This window comes from Meleagris gallopavo, chromosome 20, assembly GCF_905368555.1.
Source record: "Meleagris gallopavo chromosome 20, MGAL_WU_HG_1.1, whole genome shotgun sequence".
Taxonomy (NCBI): Eukaryota; Metazoa; Chordata; class Aves; order Galliformes; family Phasianidae; genus Meleagris; species Meleagris gallopavo.
Window position 1 is genome coordinate 1,618,069 of NC_139423.1, and position 11,798 is coordinate 1,629,866.

Below are 11,798 nucleotides of genomic sequence, written 5' to 3' on the forward strand. Positions count from 1 at the left end.
AGCCTGTTTGAATCCTGCTGGGATGCTTCAGATCAGAATAAAGAAACCAGACACATGTTGTGAAGAAAATACTGGATCAGGCAACAACAGCAGTCCTGCCCAACTCTCATTAAAGCTAGATCTAATGTGATCTGCTTCCGTGCTTTGTAAAAAGAACAGGAAACCCATTATGAAATTCACTACATCTGCAGAACAGTTTGAAGGGGAAATGCTCCCCAGTGAGTCTGGATGACCCCAGTGCTGTGAGCCTGGAGCAGGTGGGACGCTCCCCAAGGTGCTCCCCTCTTGGCACCCTGCAGAGCAAGCAGGCAGCATCCTACTGGGTTGAGCTGTCACCTCCCAGAAAATCCCCCCATAAAACACTCAAATCTTTCCTATTTCAGTCCTCAGCAGCACGAGCACAAACCAAATTTCACCCACACATGGCAGAGTCCGTCAGTCCAGGCATTGGCTCAATGCAGCAGAGGTTTCCATGCCATGCAGCCCCACCAGATGCATGCCCCTAGCAGCAGCAGCAGTTGGGATTTTTCCTCTTTTTATCCGATTTTCCATAACTCAGCCTGAACAGCAGCAAACACCACGTGGTCACGCTTCACCATTAGCTGCGGACAGACACGTGGGGCATGGAGCCGGGAGGGGCGGGGCCTTTTGAAGGGGGCGCGGCCTATGAAGGGGCGTGGCTTTGAGAAATGGGAGTGGCTTACAGATATGGGCATGGTCTGCTGTGTGAGTGGGCGGGGCTTCGTGCTCCCCCAGGGCAGGCAGTGTTGTGGCTGTGCTGGACTGCAGGGCTCCACAGAGGTAGATGCAGAAATTCAGCTCCTCCATCCTCACCCCATCCCATCCCGTAGGTAATAGTGCCCCACAGATGACCCCAGAGGGTCTGTGGGGGACACCATGCAGCTCTGCCCTGCAAGCAGGTGGGAAGCGCCAATAAAAAAATATTTCCTGAAGAAACTGTGATGGAGAGACTCAGTCAGTGTAAGCCAGGGCTGAGGGTGCATGCTTCTGTGGTCTATGGAGCAGTCTGTGCTCCCCGTGCCCATGAAAAGCAGCTTGGTTTGTGCCAGAAGGTTTTCCCCTTTTCTGCTCCTCTCCTCTCACCTCCTGTGCAGAATTAGCCAGTGTCACTGATGCTGGGCAAAGTCCTTGGAGGTTTTGCCCGGGTTTGGCTGCAGCCCAAGCAGTGCCTGCTTTCTGGGTGCAAGGAATTATTTTATTAGAAAGTGCTTTTATTTCCTTTGCTATAAAGCTGAGCACAGGTATGGGAAAGACAAATGTTTGCAAAGGTGAAGAGAGCTCAGTCCCTGCTGGGTGCAGACAGAAAAACCACGGTCAGCCCCCCAAGGCTGTAAAAGTAGGAAGCAGGGTGAGACATGAGAACTTGAGTCTGGAAACCATCCCTGCAGCTGCTCTCAGTGCAGGTTCAGGTCTGAGCCAGATCTCACCTGCTGAACCCACTACAGGGCTTTGCCCTGGGGAAAGCAGCCTCTCCATGCCCTGTTTTAAGGATTTGCCTCCCGACTTTGCAGTTAAATAAATATTGACTGACACCTGCTAGCCCAAGATTTTGTCAGAGTGCTTCCATTCATCTGCTCACGTTCCAGCTGCGCCCAGCTCATGTGTAACTGAGGGACATGCACTCATTGTTCCCTTTGGAGAACTGGTTCACTCCTGCTGCATACTTCTGCAAAGCTGTCCAGGGCCACCTCCGGGAGCGTGCTCTGCTAACATCATCCTTTCAACTGCAGCAGACCTGGGCTAGAAAAAGGCAGAAGAGGTAGGCAGTGCTCTCTGCTTGATTTTATTTATTTGTTTTTCAATATCTTGGGGAATGAAATGCAGCTGTCTGCAGTTTTCTGAGCTGATAATTGGAGGTGAATGAACTTCTGGAAACTTCTGGGTCCCTTCCCAGCCTGGGGGAGTGATTTTATTTCATGCATTGCATTTCCGTGAGTGCTATCGCGGGCAGATCGCTGCTCACATGCACTGCTTGTAGAGCTCAGCACCTCAGAGCTGCACCCGGATGAGGACATTTCCCACAGGGCAAATCCCAGATGGGCTTCTGGCATCCAACAAGGCGCCATGCAACATCAAACCTGGGGGAAAACGGGGAACTGCCATTGCCAGCTTGGTTTCTTGCTCTAACTTCCATGCCCTAAACAATAAACGCAGCCCAAAAGAACTCTGTCTGGTCTGATGGGATCGAGGTGGCACAGCCTTTCAATGCATGGGGCTGGGCTGGTCAGGGCTGACTCCAGCTCTTTACATCAGTCCCACCTTCACCTCAGCTGTTTGCTTTGGAGGATGCAGTGTACAGTGTCCCACCTGGCTGATGTCTGTGGGCATCAGAGACTGGAGAAAGTTGGGCTAGAAGGGGCAGAGAAGTCTTGGTGCATTAAGAGGGGTTTCCTGAAGATGATGAAAACTGCTTAATGGAATGTGGAAGGGCTCTCTGAAATCCAGGGAACAGAAGAAAATGACCTTGGAAGAAAAATAAATGAATAGATAGATAATAGGCAAACAAAATGGGAGCTGGATGTGTCTGTGGGAAAGGAAGACAAAGCAAAAATCCCAGTCTTCAGAAAGTAACAGGGCTCAGTCTCATCAGTAAAACTGTGACCAGGGTATCTCCAGCATCATCAACACTAGCCCTCCAGCGAGTTCATCCAAATGCAGTGGAAGAAAGGACTTAAGAGCCACAAACCTCTTCCATCCATCTCCACTGTCACTGTAGTCCACTGAAAGAAGACCACAGAACAAGGATTCCTGTTAGGGGGTGGTCAGGTCCTGCAAGCTGCTGTGCTCCAGCCCACTGCTGACAGGCTCTGGGATGCCAAACAGCAGCTCCTCTCCAAGGCCTTGGAAGAGCAGAATGCACAAAGAGATCAGTTATTCATTTGCATATTCGAAAGCCTTCATTGTTCTGAGATGCGGGGAGGAAAAAATTCTCTGCCTGCAGAGCTGTGTTTTTGGGATGGAGAAGCTCACACTGCCATTAGCACAGTGCTGCCTACAGTACCTACATGCAGCAGCCTGGGTAAGGGTGGAGAGGCTGATGGGGACGTGCTCTGTGATGCACGTAGGTGTGGCAGGCAGGAGCCCAGTGGCTTTTAGCACCCATGCAGCAAACATGGTGCCCAACTCCAGCCATCAGCCATCACTCTGTCCCCAGTGCCAGCCTTGCACTCGCCCCAAGGTGGTGCAGCTCAGCATGCAGGTACCACAGCAGGTGGCTGTCAGCCCACAGAGGCCATCCCTGGATTGCTCTTTTTGCCATCATGTGCTGACTGGAGAGGAAGGATGTCCCCAGCAACACGCGGCAACTGGGGAGCAGAGAGCATCAGCCCGGCATCCCACCAAGCTGCTCATGGACAAGCTCTGGGAAGTCTCACCTTCTGTAGTGATTCACCACTGACCTGACATTTCCCATTCTAGGGATGGGCGATGGCACGGGCTGCGTGATTTCTGGCTTTCCAGCAAGACCTGCTTTTGGGAGGGGTTGCAAGGGAGGTGCATTTTGACACTCCAGAAAAAGCCCCATGTCTCGGTTTCCTAACAAAGAGAGGGAAGCCCCGTGTCCTGCTGTGGAAGAAGCAGAGGCAGCGACGGCGGGGCCATGAAATGGTTAAAGCAGTGTCGTGCTGCCTCCCGATTGTTCTGCAAGGTGTGTTGTGACATTTGTACTTCCTCCTGCCACGGGCGGGGAGGGATGCTGGCGCTGGGGCTGCAGCATGGCCCTGCATGGGTTGGCTGGGCGCTGTGGTGGGGTGCTGCTGCTGGCCCTGCTGTGCGACGTGCTGGGGCTGGTCCTGCTCCTCCTGGGGCTGCTCGCTCCTCTCAGCTACTGGGACTTCTTCGTTTACTTGGGAGCGCTGCTGCTCGCCTTTAGTCTTCTCTTCTGGATCTTCTGGTACACGTTCAACATCGAGATCCCCTACAGGGAGCTGGGTTTTAATTGACCCTCAGCGCTGAAATGGGAACTTACATTTGGAGGAGCTATCTCGCCGGCTGGGAAGCTGCAGAGCATCGTTCCATTGGTGAAGAGCATCCACAGAGAGTGAGGTTCCCCAAGCATCGCCTGCCCACATGGACACCAGGGAAAGGTACCACGGGTGTCACACGTAGGGATGCTTTGGTGGTTTGGGGGAATTGGACCTGCTAGAGGTAGCTGTGCTGCAGGAGGAACACCAGATTTACAAATGCTGTGGGGTAGATTAATGATGGACAAGGATGTGGATTGGATGATATGAGCCTGGGAGAGTGAGGCCAGAGAGCGGGTTTAGATGGAAATTGGAAGTGGGGTTTGCATTTACTCTGGTTTTCCCATCAGACAATGCTGAGAACTGGGGACAGCCCCTGCTGCCATGCAACAGCTCCTGGTGGTAGAGAGTCAGGTAATGATAACTGCAGCCTGGGTAAACAGAGTGCCAGTAGGAACAGCTCAGAGCTGGGCTGTCGCTTAGCACCAAGACTTCTGGTGTGAACAGTGTGGCTGCAGCAAACAGGGATGCGAGGAGCAAAACCTGATGTCCTTCAAGCTGAGCTCCGCTCTTTGCATGTGTCACAGTTCCAGGGCTGCCCAGGCTGGGAAGGCTTTTCCAGTGGAGGGGCATATTTCCAGCAAATTAACAGGGAACTGCAAAAAGCCAAATAAAGGCTGAGTCACGAGGAACAACGCACAGCCCAGTGACAAACGCTGAGCACACAAAAACTGGGTCCAAAGTGCCACGTTGGAACACCAACTTTGAGATTACGTTCCCTTAATCTCAGACTGGTCCAGGCTGTGCCTGGTGGCTTGGCACAGCCCAGCAGGCACAGAGATTGGGTGGTGCCTTGGAGGTGCCCAAGGCCATGGGTGAGCCCTGGGCCACCTGATCTGGTGAGGGGCAACCAGCCCACGGCAGAGGATGGGGCTGTAAGGTCCCTTCCAACTAAACCATGCTGTGGTTCTGGGATTTTCTGTGTCCCAAGGGGGTGTTCCTCCCCATCAGCTTGCTGGCGTGGCAGCTGGAGCCCATTTGCTTCAGTTAATTAGTGGCAGCTCAGAGCTGTGTGCCATGCAACCAAAGAGTGATGATGACAACAGGATGCCCCAGAGACAACCCTTGCCCCAAGGACCTAATGGTTTAATAACATCACAGGAGATAAGGAGAGGCAGAGATGAGAGTGATGTCCCTATGGGCATGTGCCAGAGTGCCGGGGCTGGGACTGGGCTCACCTCTCCTCAGCTCAGCCACCTCACCAGCCCTAGGCATGTAGCACAGGAGGAGGTTTGCCAGTGATGGGATCTCCGGCCATCAGCCATTCGGGACATACTTCCTTGTGTGACTTTTTGATAAAGCCTTTCACAATTAGCAAGGAAAATATTCCCTTTATTTACTAACTTTTTTGCATTTCTCATCCTGAGGATGGTGACAGCCAAAACACAGCCTGTGTCACAGTGCACCTGATGGGGTGCCTCGCTTTCGGCCCATCAGCTTTCCCCAAACCATCAGGTTTCTGGGTGCTTTTCCACCCCTCTGCCCTTCAGACTACCTCCTTCAAGAATTTCCTTGATGCGCCTCCAGATAAGAGCCTGTAAAAAGCACTAGCTGGATACTGCAGCAATACACAAGGAAGGGCAACAGCTAACAACACCCTCCTTTATTTGCTCTGGGATTTTTAATTGCCAGTGCTCAGCCTGTTCAATCCAGCTCACAAAGCCCGGCCGAAGGCTTTGTCACCACTCAGTGTCTGTCCCTTGCCTGGGCACGTCTTGAGGACAACACCCAGAGGGAATGGGTGCAAGGTCCCTGTCACCTCCTGTCCCTTCTCCTGATGTGGGCTGCTCCTTGCCGCAAAGGATTCACTGGAGCTCTCTTTGCCTGATGCTTTAACTCTAGAATGCTGCAGAAGTGCATCCCAGGTGTCATCCTCCACAGCTCGTACACGCTCCCAGTAGCCTTGGCTCCTCTTATAATAGCCTTCAATTCCCTTCTCTGCACCTTGCTGACATCAGGGGGATACATCAGCCCCCAGTTTTGGTGGTGTGGCTAGATCTTCAAGAAGTCCTCCTGTGACCAAATATTAGCAGCTCTACTTGTTCCTCTGCCCGGGCTGATCCTGAGCCTCACAGTGCCCAGCTTAAGGTGGAGTGGCTGTGCTTGGGAGCCTGGGCACATCCTCTTTGTCACCTCTGCTGGAGCTTCTGTGTCTCATCTGGGAATCAATGGTCCCTTGCATCCCAGAGTTTTGATTTTATATGTCCTTATTGAGGAGATCTGGAGTCTCTTAGACATCAGCAGGATTTGTTAAGGTATTCACATCTCTTTCCATTGTCTGTTTATAAGGGACTGAAGAGGATCAGACTGCGAATGTAGGGAGCAAACAGATGGAGAGGAACAGCACCAAACAAGAACTCCATCATGCCACCCTTTGACAAAAGGTCTTCCACTGCAAACCTGCCACCAAGCACACAGAGCAAGATGCCCTGTATTGACCTGCTGAGCGCATCACTGCCGCCCTGGGCACAAGTACTGCAGACACCCTTTGAACAGCCTTCATGTCCCCTCTGAGCACCCTCCTACCACTGCCATGATCTCAGAGAGCCCAGCAGGAGCTGCCTGGCAGCAGCAGAACCACTGCAAAGTGTCTTGGTGAGTACTTGCAGGATCCAGGCAGCAGCAAGGACCAATTCTCCCAGCCCCACTGAGGGTGTGAATAGGCTGAGCAGGGCTTACAGCGTGTGGCATCAGCAGGGCATGCAGCCTGGGACCTCACGTGTACTTTAATGCACTCAGTGAGGGAGGGAGACAACAAAACAGGGCAGGACAGGGGATTTCCTAACAAAAGGTGGCTGGGTAGAGGTCTTAGGTACATTTTACCTGATCTCAAGCATTTTCTAATGGCACTTACTGATGGACTCAGAAGGTTTAAGTTCAAAGAACTACTGAAGCTGAGGACAGATAGGCAAAGATGCAGTGTTTCAGCTGTCAAACAGGAGGCTCAGTGCAGAAACAAGCCTCCCTGCTAACTCCAAGTACAAATCTCAGGTGAGAGGGGATGAAGAGATCCATGCCTTCCTCCTCCCGCATTCCCAACACAGTGTTCAGCTTACCGTAAAGACATTTGTGGTGTGGAACCACATCTAACACCTACCAGATAGGCTGTCCACACTTTCCATTGCAGGCATCAGTTTCCAGTCATTTAAAACTTCATCCAGCTTCACTCCATTTGGTTTCCCATCCCAGAGCTCCTGTCTCAGAGATGAAGGTGGGTGCTGCCATTGCTCCTTCTCTCTGGATGCTGGTGGACAGGATGACACTGGCATCAGGACTTGGCTGTTGGCTGAGCTGTGACCTGCCACACAGGCTGCGTGCAACTGTACTGACCCAGAGCAGGATGGATTCCTCACCATTACAAAAAGACCTCCCTATCTTGCAATGGAGATGTCTTTTGGGCACAGCATGCACCCTGTCCACCTCCATCAGCCGTTTCATGCCAAGTTAACAGGTCCAAGGGCAGCATGCAGAGAACAAGACCTGCAGAAGGAGGGTAGAGATAGGGATGCCACCTTCAGCACTGCCTGGGAAGCAACATGGAGATTGGTGGCCCTGCATGCACCTGACCGCCACAGCCTCAAAGCATCAAGATAACTCACATTTCATACGTAGCTGGAACTACCTCCCAGTGTCCCAGAACATGGAACAAGGAATCCTTGTACCAAGGGATGGCATCAGACCCATCAAGCTGTGCCCTGGGGCTACAAAATGCAGCAGGGTCCATGCAAGGCTGTTGTGCATTGCTCTGTTCTGGAGGAACTGTTTCAGTGTCACCCTTCTGGTTTTATTTCATTGCGTTGGTTCTTTTTCCTTTGTTAAAGTTGCTGCTCTCCCTTTCAAAGTCATTTGTTTACTGACTGTTGATGGTGGGGGATGAAGGGGATTTATGGCTGTGGTAATTCTGTCCACATGTGGCTATTACATATGGGAGAATGGCAGATGGACAACATGGTAGAACATCTAGGATAATTCATAGGGGCAGGGCACCAATGGCAAACAGCAGTAGTATTAATCCTTCTCTGAAACATGGGGGACCTCCTCCTTTGCACTGGCATCACTCTGAGCAGGGCTTCAATTGGAATTTGAGCCTCATCAACTCTCACTGCTAAAGCTGCCCTGCAGTGGATGGGCAGGGTGGGTGAATGGGGTGGGAAGCAGCAGCTCTGCACACCTAGCAGCACTGACACCACCCTCACACCGTCCCATTGCACACTCACTGCACTGCCACTTGCAGACTTGTTTTGCTGTCTTCACTCAGCGCTGCTGCCTTGGGTTGCTGGTATCTGCTGGTATTCTGCTGTGCTGAGATGAATCAAGGCTTTGCTGTGGAGCTTGGCCATGGGGACACCACTGCTGTGGTTGGGCTGACATGGGGAGGCTGAGCTGCAGAGCCACTGGGGCAGCTCAGGTCTTTAGTGTCTGACCTGGCTTTCTCTGGGAAGCAGAGGGCAGCCAGAAATAACCTAGTTTTGGGGATGCAACAGGACTTGCTAATTGAGAGAAGATGGAGACCAGCTCTTTCTGGAGGTGTGCAAGAAAAAAAGACTTGACTGGAAATGATCCTCACCAACCTCACCTAACTATGGGGCTGACATTTCTGACCCATGTTAAGGTTAGGGTTAGGCTCTGATCTTGAGCCTTCCTCTGACATGCAGTGTCCGCAGGGATCCCAGGAAGCACCTCCAATCACCGTATGTCAAGAGGACTGAAGTTTAGCACTTTTGAAAACCTCAGAAATACAGGCTTCTGCACCACACCATCCATGGCTATGAAAGCACTTCCCCAGATCCTAAGACTCCAGCAGTGCCCTTATGGCAGCCTCACTCCAGTGCTTTTGCAATGTTCTGTTGGTGGAAGACATCATCCTCTTGCTACCCCTCCAGCCCCACTTCACTTCCCAGCCTCCACTAATAACCAGAGCTCCATTAATGCCTGCCTGAGCCCTGGCTGGGTTTCAAATGGATCCAGGAATGCTAGCCAGAAGCTAATTGTGCTCACTGGAAAGCCTTGCAATCATTAGCAGTAGGGGTGAGAAGTGGCTGTGACCAGCAATCAGGGGTTGGACAAGAAGATAAAGAGCATCTCCAGGTGACAGCAGCCCTTGTGTGATGCTGACATCCCTGTGATCCCTGGGGCTGGTGGCTTTCTGAACAAACCCTCATGCATACTCTCAGACACCCCTGGGTGGGTATCAGCCCAGCTGCCCAAAGGACCTGAAAGGGCTCCTGCACACATGTGCCAAGATCTGCCCGTGCACAGTGAGCATGGACAGCACAAAGCAGCAGAGAAGTCACTCCCAGGACAAAGAAAGTGTCTTTCCAAGCTCTATATACTGTTGCAGAATGCATTTAACACAAAGCCTACTGGAAAGGTCTTCCTAGAAAATTCTCATGCAGGTGTCCATCAGCAATTGCTGGAAAGAAGCAGTACGGAGTTTCTGAAGCTGCCTAAGGTTTTTGGTTCTTTTTGTAGCAGGTTGTTAAGTTTTTTGATGAAAAAATAGTTGTGTGTGACCTTCATGGGAGAAGTAACCGGACCAGGGAAGGAGCATTTGGTCCCACCATGGGCATTCAGGTGTCAGTGGGACAGCAGCTGAGTCCTTCGTGCACTGCCAACCCCCAGACCCATTCCAGCTCTGGAAAACCCCACTCCTTATGCAAGGCTCCAGAAGGGGAGTTCTGCCTAGGGCTGTGCCCCATGTGCCACCATATGGGCGTGTGAAAAAGCGGCTGCCATGAGATGGAGGCAGAAAGATCTTATCTGAAGAGACCCAGGCATGGAGGCATCCAGCTGGGTCACTGTCACCATGCCTACATCCCACACCAATTGGACAGCCCAGGCCAGTTCCACCCCATCCTTTGTGGATTGGGTGCAGGGAGGGGAGGAAGCTCAGAGGAGCCTTCTTCTTAATTATTCATGCTGAGATTTCAGCTGATGGAGCTGGGGCTCTCAGAGGCTGAATCCTAATGGAGCCTGCTGGCTTGTCTGGCCAGTAAGCACTCCTGGGCCCTGCACAATTCCCACCTCTCCCATCTCCGAGCCATAAAAGTGCCACCTTCTCCTGCTAATGATGCATTATGCAGCCATTACCCAGAGTTCATAGACCTGCTGCCACCAGGCAAAGGTAATGCTAATGTAGGAAGGGCAGCTGTGTTCTCCATCACACACTGATGGGGGGTTACTAAGCCAGCAATTCTAAACAGAGAAAGGGAAGAATTTGACATGGAGGGACACTGGGACCAACAGCACCCCTGTAGACCAGCCAGCATCGTGCTGTGCTGATTGCCTGCACAACATCTCCACCTGCAAAGTCATTGTGCCATGGGTGATGGATGGAGTCATCAGTGGCAGATGAGTCAGGAGTGACAAAATCAGTGGTTGGACACTGTGAAGGAGAACATCTTAAATGCATCAGGAGTGCCTGCCAGCCTGCTGGCTATTCTGGTTGTCCCTTTACAGCTCTGGACAGGACCTCCTGGGATTTTCAGCCACTCTTTTCCACGTGGACATCCCACACAGCTGAATAGGACAGGAAACACAGCCCTGATGTGTGCGCAGCTCAAGGTGCCATCTAACTGCAGAGGGGGTTCATGAGGACCACAGAGTCATGGCAAGGCTTAGGTGATCTTACAGGGTCCTGTGTATCATTCCCATGCCCAGCTTCTCTATTGTCCATCCAACAGGGAGAAATGCAAACACCTGTCCACATGCTCATTCATCCTCCACAGCCTTTTATCCTCACACCTCCATCTAAGTGCCCTGTTCTCATCCTAAAGCTCCATCCATCCATTTAGTGCCCATCCATCCCCATGCATCACCACTCACTATGCTCTGCCCGTTGAATACTCATACCTACTTGGGGTGGTTTTGGCTCCTCCTACAATGACAATACTAAACCTCGTAGTGCCTGTGCTGGTGGTCCTATAGCGGTTAGAGAAGTGCAGAAAGGTTTTCTTGCAGGAAGGCAGAGGGCACAGTGTTGGATAGGATCTATACCCCCACTTTCTTCAGAGAGAAGGAGCACCCTTAGAAGCATCTTTAGAAGCACCTGCATGGGCAGATGGCCACTGTACCTGAGTCCTCCCTCAGCAGGCTCCCCAGAGCAGGTGGTTGAGCTTTCTCCAGGCCTTTATAAAATCACTGAGCTGGCAGAGACATCCCTGCTCTCATCTCAGCAGCTGGCACTTAGCACAGGCCCCTGAGCTGCCTGCCTGGTCAGTGCCAATGCCTGAAAGTGCCTGCAGCACGAGGGCTCGGTGCTGCATCAGGGTCATGCAGCCTGCTGGACCCAACTGCTCTGGGGTCTTTCATTTGCTTTAGAAGCATTCCACGGGCAGTCTCCTTGTGCACAGTACTCCAGCTCGCTCACTGGGAATGACTGATGCCCCAGCCCCAAGTCTGGTGAGTCACTTGATTTAGTTCAAACATTTCTTTGGAAGCTTCTAGCTCAGACACACACATGTACTGGCTGGAAATAAAACACATGGGCATGAAAGCATGTATGGAAAGCCACTCGTCAATAGTCAAACACAGCCAGGTTCACCTTGCACCCAGGCAGCTGCCTGCTGGACTTCAGAGCACAAGAACATACTTGCAAAGGAAAACACACTGTCAGGGCCACTCTTTATCCTCTCCCAGCCCAAATGGGACTTTTTTTCTTGCCATATGTTTGCAGAGCATTCCCAGCCCAGCATCACTGCTCCCAGCATCTTGCCCTATTGTTTAAGTTCTTCATTCTCCTCTCACAGTTCTTCA

General features: G+C 51.9%; 1 long non-coding RNA gene across 1 annotated transcript; it reads left to right on the forward strand.

The window, feature by feature from the left end:
• The first annotated feature begins 3,961 nt into the window (after nucleotides 1-3,961).
• On the forward strand, nucleotides 3,962-7,884 carry LOC116217311 (uncharacterized). The gene is made up of 2 exons (XR_004161700.2): nucleotides 3,962-4,106; nucleotides 6,333-7,884. It is a non-coding gene; the product is annotated as an uncharacterized LOC116217311 (long non-coding RNA).
• Nucleotides 7,885-11,798: the final 3,914 nt, after the last annotated feature.